Raw genomic sequence first — 8,749 nt, 5'->3', positions numbered from 1 at the left:
TTTATACATATATAATTTAATTTAATTAAAATTAATTTAATTTTAAATTTTTTAAAGAAAAGGTGATAAATTGGGAAATGACAATTTTGCCCCCCTCGGAGCTGATGGACCGAAATTAGGTGCTGACAATTAGAATGCCTCTTTGATATATGACTGAGCTTGTGAATCTTTCCGCTAAAGAGATTGCAAAAGTTATCCAAGACCTTAATTTTACATTGATTGAGAGCTTATCTGTGCATGACGTAGCACATGCACGATCCGAGAAGACATTGGATGGAACAAGACGATTCTGGTGTTTGACATACATTAGGATATGTCCATTGTCCGAGTAGGATAGCCTAGGATAAGTTCAAATTTCACTCATTTTTTCCCTTTGCTTTGCTCATGTGGGCACAGCATCACTATCCAGATGTCTTCCCTGAAATATCCCCTCCCTTGCCCTTGTTTGCCTACAGCAGATAAAATTGAAGGTTAGCCGTCAATTAAATGCCATAAAATTAACCCTAAATCATCACGAGATTTCATTTTCTTTCTTGGACATGATGGGAAAAAGAAATCTATAGGATTTGAGAGATTTGAGGTGAGGACCTGTTTCTCCCAGTCCGTACAGTCGGTCACGAGAAGGAGGAAGACCGTCTGAACAAACCATCATCCCAGGCCAGAGGCCCTTTCCATGGATGTCCACTCGGAACCCTAACAGCGCCGCAACCGGAATTCGGAACAGATAGCATGCGCCGAGTTGATGTATGCCCCAATATCTTGCCACCCACAGCCCCTGGCCACACCTAAATAAAGTACGAAAATGAGCTTGAGAGCAGTAAAACTAACATCAGATTCAGAATTAACCTGAAAGTACTCCATGCAGAGAAAATATTTAATGAGTATTATTCATTCCCTTTGGATAAGTAAAAATCAATTAAAATATTTGTAAGTGAAAATTTGTTGGCTCATTGTGGGACTATTCTTGCAACATATTCTACGACCTCTTCCTCATCAGTGAATATGCAGCCAAAGACGTTGCACGCAAACAGGCACAATGACCGTCTCCATGAGCTTAACGAGCATTGTTGCACCTGCTGCGATTCGAGCTGCTCGAGGGTTCCCAGCACCAAGTACGTTTGATACACGCATGCTAAATAGAGATTTAAACAAAAATTACCAATAAGAAAGCTTGTGAAGGAGTAGTTATAATGGCATAGAGGCGATCTGCAAATTTACGGCATGCTTGTACGAGTGTTTGGAGCAAACCTTACTGCAGCACCGATTGAGTCCGGTATTGTGTACGTGGTTGAGGTGGTTGCAAAACTGTAGAAATTGCAACAATTCAAAACACAATCGATTTGAGAAATATGAGTTCGAATTATATCGGTCGATCCTGTTAGTGCATTCAAGATTTTGAACTCTACCTGTTCCCCGACGTTTTTGAAACATTGTTACATATACTTAGCATAGAGAGAAAACCAAAGCTTCGAGTTTCGGATTCGGTAGAAGCCCAGCGAGGATTGTCAGCAGCTCAAATGATCACCATTCCAAGCCGCAACAGTCAAACATGAAAAATTTCACCTTTCAGATAGAAATTAATCTAAGAACATGCTCTCAAACTTACTAGAAACCGAAAACGTTTTTCGCAAGACAACCATATAAAGATCAATGTGAAAAAGTTTAATCAAATCATTATGGTCGAAGGGATAGCATGTCATAGCAAAGCCAAAAATTCCTCGCCTCTTGGAATATCTCTGTTAGAGAGGCTGAAACCCTGGTTTTGGCACAAGACAATGAGTACTTCATGTAGAACCCGAGCAAAATTATGTTCAACCAGCATGATAGACCTATCGCCAGGGCGCCCCCTCTATTTCCCAATCCCGCCTTGAACACCATCACCTAACACAGCAATAAGTGAAGGGCGAACGTAACACATGAACTCACTAGCATCGGCATCACGAAACTCTGAGTCTGGAAGTATTGGGCGATGGGTTGGAGGGTCGCGTAGGCGAAGAGAGCCAGGATAAGGCAGACCATGAACTTACTGGCTTCGTGGGAGATCTCGGGGTCTTGGCCAAGTAAGACTGGGGGCCTTCCCCTGAAGACCCATAATAGGGGTAAGGGGGTGCATATCAAAATGAGGGAGAGTATGCCTGTGTAAATTTGGACTCCAAATTTGTAGTATTGTTGAGCTCCATAGGCCTGTCCGCTTAGTGTTTCCAGGGCACCCGCCATTCCGAACTGTGGCATAACGAACATAATAATTAAGTCGGGAGGTGTTTTGATTCGAGTAATGTTAGGTGGTATTTGTTTCGATTTAATATTAAGTTCTGAAGATTAAGTCTTTTATTTTTAATTAGTCAATGAATTAAGTGCTCAATATAAATCAAGTCAACTAACAAAAGTGTTGGTTGAGTGGTAAGCAACTCACTCCCGTAAACAGAAGAACACAAGTTCAAACCTCGGGAAGCGCACTTGTTGGGAGAGAGAATAACCTTTAATGCTCAATCTCCCGACTGGATTAGTCATATTCTATTGGGCTCTGAATACCAAGGTACACACCTAAAAATAATAATATATAAATCAAGTCAAAATTGTTCGAGAAAGCAAGTACTGAAAATCCCATATTTTCTCTTTTTCGCTTTTTACCACGCATTTTAATATTATGTTATCTATATATATATATATATATATAAAAGTATTTAAAGTAGGTCCTTGAACCTCATGCACAAGGGCGGTCCAAGGGAAATTGAGGCCTGAAGCGAAACCGTAAGAAGGGGCCTTTTATTTATTCAATGAAATTAATGTAAACTTTTATGGAAAATTTATTATTTTAACATTTTGAGATCCAAAATTATTTTTTTCTCTAAGTAAAATGCAAACTTACTAATTAAATTTTTATAATCAATTTCGTCTAACTTTTTTTTATCCCCATAACAATTCAGAAAATTAGAGTGAAAAATAAAGGAATAAAATTGGTTTTTCCAATGATATTAAAATAGTCATTGGACTTTGGAGAGTAATTGAAAAACAGTTTGGACGTTGGATGAATTAATTGAATGAGTAATTGAAAATCTGGACCAATTAGAATGAGTAAATTAATTTGGACGTAAAAAATGAATAAGTTTAGTCTACTGTTAATATTTATTAATTTGATCATTCTTGGATTGATTATTTATTTGCAAAATAACTGATTGTGTAATCTTTCTAGAACAATAATTTGTATGTTAGAGACATGGTTGTCAGAATCGTGATTCGAATCGTAGAATTGTACGATTCTACGATTCAAGGAGGATCACCGATTCTGATTCAGCTAGGTGAGTCGGGATTGTAGAATCGGATCCGAATCGCGTGTTGAATCGTAGAATCGCAGAATCGGGCCGATTCTGCGATTCTACGTTCAGGCTGGATTCGGCCCAAGCCCGGGCCCAATAAGCGGGCCGTAGCCTGGACCCGAAAGCCCAAACCCGAAACCCCTCTCCCACCCGCCCTTCTTCCTATTTTCCTGTCATGAAACCCTAATTTCTCCCCTGCTTTGTCCTTCCAATTCGACCTTCGAACGTTGCCTCAAATCTTCGACGAAATCTTCGATAGTTCGATCCACCTACTTGCTTCGATTAACGGTCCACCACCTTCTTCTTCCGAGAAGCTAGCTTGTCCAAGCTTTGATTGCGGTTTCGGACCTTGCGGTTACTTCCTCTTCATTTTCCAGGTATGAAAAGTGTCGAGTACTTTTCCCTTTTACCCCAATTGCACAGCCCTTTCGCAGTTGAATGGATGTATCCTTCATGTTCTCTTCTATTTCCTTTCGATTGAGTTTGATGGGTTAATGCCGTGCCACATCACATCTTTGCTGTCGAAATAGGCTGCGGCGTGGAGGGCCGTAACTCCATCGGACGTGGTGACGATTTGGGTCAACATCTTGTTTTTCTCGAGCAGAGTCTTTACTGCATCCAAACTCCCATATATTGTAGCAATACAAGGTGATTTTTTTTGGGTTAATGTGTTAATGTGTTTCCGATGCTTTTGCCGTCGAGGTTTATCAGCATTTCTGGGAATTCTCAGACTCGCGTTACTAGCCTGACTCGTTTCAGAATTCTCCTGCTGAGGCTGGGTTTTAGTGTTCCTAGTCTGACTCCTCCTTCGTCTTCGGTCCTGTAAAATTGCAAGTTGCAATCAGCTTTAGTGCCATTTTCATCAGCTTCTGTTTTTCAAAAGCTCAATTCTATTACAATACAAAAAAGAATCCAAGGAATTGTATTTCCACTTATTAAAAAAAACAGGAATAACTGTAAAATTGTATATCTGTGATCTGCTTTGTCGCCGATTCCTCATTTCAGTGCTGCAGTGCTGCTGATTGAAGTTCATGTCCATTTTCGTAATGTCTGTCAGAATAATACTACGAACATGAGCCAATCATTTGTTGTTACTTATAGATACAAGTCCAGAGTATTAGGATTCGCAATATGATTGATAAGTTTTGATGTGTCAATTACTGACAGTGCCTTTCTGTCTTTAAACGAATAAACCAGCAGCCGCCTGTTTCTTCCTTTCCCGATATCACGATTGTTATTGGTTCCGAGTTTATTGTACTTGATTGACCAGGTGATATGATTAGATGTCTTTTTTCTCTCTTTTATATGTTCTTCCTGAAGCATATAAGGTCAAATGAATGTTCAAAGCTGTCATGTTGCTTTACTACTGCTTTGTCTCAGTTGAATTTTAGTTGAAGTGAGGCCGAGTGATTGTCTTCTGCTATGAGTTCTTAACTAATCTCTTCTGTCATTTATGCATCCGGACCACCTGACTCATCTTAAAAAAAGTGTAATGTATTGTATTTAATCATTTATTTCGGAAGTTTAAGTTATGATTTGGATTTTGAACCTTGAATTTCGATAATTTGTAATGATATTTTGAGTTTTTATGACTTATTGTTGATTTGTGTTTTTATTTGAATGAACAAGAATTAATTTTTTTTACTCAGAAAAGTATGTTACATATATATATATATATATGTTTTTTTTTTAATTACAGGTAGAATCTTACGATTCACGATTCTACGACCCTCGACCGATTTTAGGTAGAATCGCGATTCTGACAACCTTGGTTAGAGGAGTTATTAGGAAGTAACTGAGAGAGATTAAAAAAATAAATAAGCAAATATTGAAAAGTATGAGATAAATTGGGTTGTTAGGTAATTAATAGAGGCTTCATTTATTCTATGTGTTGTGTGAACTGTGAATATCATATTTTGTCAAAGATATTTGGGACTATGAGTCATATATATAGACCTTACTGGGCCAAAAATTGAGGCCATAAATAGATTGACATAAAGGACTTAGTGGGCCGAGAGCCTAAAACGAAGCCTTTTACTTGCTTATAGTTTGGGCTGGCCTCGGACTCATGCAACGAGAAGCCTCCATCCGTTTGACGAGAGCTTTCTATGTAGGCATTTCGAGCATTTCCTAGCTCCTAGTTGATTTTGCTTCTAAATTCCCTCCATTGATGCTTTATTATATTTCCTAATTTCAGTGCTTTTCTCTTTCATGCCCCTGTCTTTGTCTCTTCTTCTTGCTCACAGCTGATATTGGAATCTCCAAGAGAACCAGGATGCCTTCTCGAGTCGAGGATTGTCTAAGTTATTCTCTCTCTGTCCTTTTGTTACTGTCCTTTTGTTACTGATAATGCCACAAAAGGAAAGAAAGTTCCTTGATTAGGTTCAGTCTTCGGATCCTGATTGAAGTCAGCAGGATGGACACGACAACTGTTTTGGGCCAAAATCATGCTCTTTCGATCTATTTCCCGATTCCCAAACAAGAATAATAGGGAAATTAGATCTGGAAGAAGAAGAACTTTATGTCAGCTAATTTAATCAGCCTCGCATGATAATGGGAAAAAGAAGGAATGTGCTCTATTTCTTGAATCTCCTTTGTCACTGCCCACCTAACTATATCTTCTCCTTCTCCTTCTTCTTCTTTATATAAAAAATTCTCCACGTATAGTCTCCCTCTCTCTGCTTGTCAGGGAACAAACTTATGTAATGAGGCCCAATGGTTATTAAATAAATGTAAGGAGAAATAGTGAAAACGTTAAGAACTGAGTGGCTCGCTTTTAAATATCTAAAGTTACCTTGTTAGAAGGGATTGTCTGCGTGCGATGAGCAGCAGATCCCATAAAAGGCATCACACGTGTACTGTCAATCATCATGTGAGAGAGTTCTACCTTATCGGAGGCCGAATCAGCTGAATTAATCTGGACCCAATTGAATTTTTGAATATCAGAATTAAAAAAAAAAGAAAACAAAAAAGTAATATCATATTCCTTCTTCTGAGTTCATCTTCTTCCCCTCTTCTACTGCTCTCTACGTTCTACTGTGCTACTGCCTTTCTTCCTTGCTCTGCTCTCTATCGATTTGTCCAGTCTATTACACAGTTTTTCTGTCTCTGCTCCATTCTTCGTACACTGTGATATTGTTGCTTATTAAGAAGCCACAATCGAAACTCGACGCGCTTTTGTTTTTTCACATTTACATCTCGACGCCCCTTGGAAGTTCGTGTCTCCAGAAAAAAAGATCTATCATATTTGGAAATATTTCTTTTTGTATTGTGTCCTGCTCCAAAATTATCAAACATGGTCTCGAGGTTAACCATCTGTGGACTGGTTTAACGAGAAAACTTTCGAGAATTTTACCCAAAAAAAGAATGATCTATGGACTGCAAGCTATAACTTCAATCCGATTAATTTTAGTCAAATTAGTATTCGCAATTTGGGAGGGTCGTTCTAGCTATATACGAAATCCTTGATTAATAATAAGATAAATTCTTTTTTGAATTCCATAGATTTATGAAATCGGCTCCTACTTGAGAATCAAATTGGATAGCTTGCGTTTGTTTTTTGATAAGGGCATATTATACTAATATTTTATTGTGCAATTCATGTTAAATTATTATTAATTTTATAGAAATTATAAGAAGTTGATGCTTAATTATGTGTAATTTGATATTGTAGGTCTTTGAGGACTTAGATGGAATTACGAGCAATATTGAGGAGTTTTGCGTAATTTGGAGCCAGCCTATATCTTTCGAAAATCTTTTTTGTTTTGGATATAAATACTCCTCATAACAAGAATAGAAAACCCTGGGGGGGAGCCATCTTTCACCATTCTTTTAACCTAGAGAGTTTTTGGAGAGAGTCTTGTCTGGAGCCGTCACCTGGATCAATTGATTTGAAGTGAAGAATTGTGGAAGAGACAAATCCTTAAAGGAATTGTTGGGTTTTTGTTTTAGGATTCAATATCTTGAGTTTACTGCTGAATATGAATTCTATTACAATGGCTCTTTTGAATTATAATTGTGTTTTCAATTCCATGATGTTCTAAGCTTCTCTTGTGGGAATATGATGAAACCCTAGGTAGCTAATATGATGATTGTCGCCATGTTATAGGATTAATAGATGTGTTAATGATTCATGATTGCAATTCCTATAATTTCAATTTTAATTCTTAATTGGTTATAATTGTTAGAAACACTATTGATACGGGAGTTGATATAGTGTTTGTTAGGAATTCTTGATTAGACTAATTAGTTAATGTAGAAGCTGCGTTAATTAGTTTAATTAGAGATTATCCAGGGATTAATGCAATGTTTCTAATTAGTTATTCGCTAAGACATTAGGAATAATTAATTTAGGGCATTAGACAATCATAGCACTGGAAGGTGTATGATTATAATTTAGAGTCCACTATTAATTAGAGATGCGGGAGCTGATTGATTAATTAGGGGTTTAAGACTTTAATTTTAAAGGTTTGATAAACTCACTTGAATAAGCACATAGCTATTAATCTATATAACATGATGGCAATCTGATTAGTGAAACTAGGGTGGATTCTGTTTTTCCCACTTTCAATTGATATATTTTCATACAATTCTCTTTCTGCTCTTTGTGACGATTTAGGTTGATTAGTAGTTAATTATTTAATTCTCTCAATTTGATTGCTTAGATAATAATAGAATCTAATATAGGTTTAGTACTTAATTAATCCTCGTGGGATCGACACTCTATTCATCACTACATTACTTGATCTGACCCAGTATACTTGCTGGTAGAATTCGCGCTTATTTTTATATATATTTGCAGTGGATCAAGTTTTTGGTGCCGTTGCCGGGGACTAACTTAATATTAGACCACTTTTAGTTCTATTGTTAATTTAGGCGCACTTTACTATGTGTTTATTTCTTGTTCTCTTTGCAGGTATTCTATGCGCAGGAGTAGAAGTGCTGAACTTCTACCATTAGATCCTGAGATAAAGCGCACCTTGCATCGGTTGAGAAGAGAGAACAGAAGAAGGGAAGAATTGCAGGCAGTTGAGATGGCAGACGATGACATCAACTGCCAAATACAGGGTGCTGTCAGAGCACTTCGAGACTATGCAGTACCTACTATTATGGGTTCTGCGATCAGAAGGTCCACTATTCCAGCTAATAACTTTGAACTGAAGCCGGCACTCATCCAGATGGTTCAATCAAATCAGTTTGGAGGATATCCCAACGAGAGTCCTGATGAGCATATTGCAGGATTCCTCCAATACTGTAACACGGTAAAGATGAATAATGTCACTGATGATGTTATTAGATTACAGCTTTTTCCTTTCTCACTTAGGGATAAAGCGAGAGCCTGGTTCAACTCATTGCCACAAGAGTCCATTACCACCTGGGCCGACCTTTCATCTAAGTTTCTCATGAGATTTTTCCCACCAGCTAGGACTGCA

The 8,749-nt window shown here is 37.8% G+C and overlaps 1 pseudogene; it reads right to left on the bottom strand.

The window, feature by feature from the left end:
* Nucleotides 1-401: 401 nt before the first annotated feature.
* Nucleotides 402-2,232, bottom strand: LOC116200502 (annotated as a pseudogene).
* Nucleotides 2,233-8,749: the final 6,517 nt, after the last annotated feature.

Source organism: Punica granatum, chromosome 3 (genome assembly GCF_007655135.1).
Source record: "Punica granatum isolate Tunisia-2019 chromosome 3, ASM765513v2, whole genome shotgun sequence".
Taxonomy (NCBI): domain Eukaryota; kingdom Viridiplantae; phylum Streptophyta; class Magnoliopsida; order Myrtales; family Lythraceae; genus Punica; species Punica granatum.
The sequence above is the reverse complement of the archived record's forward strand: the minus strand, read 5'-3'. Positions and strand labels throughout refer to the sequence as shown.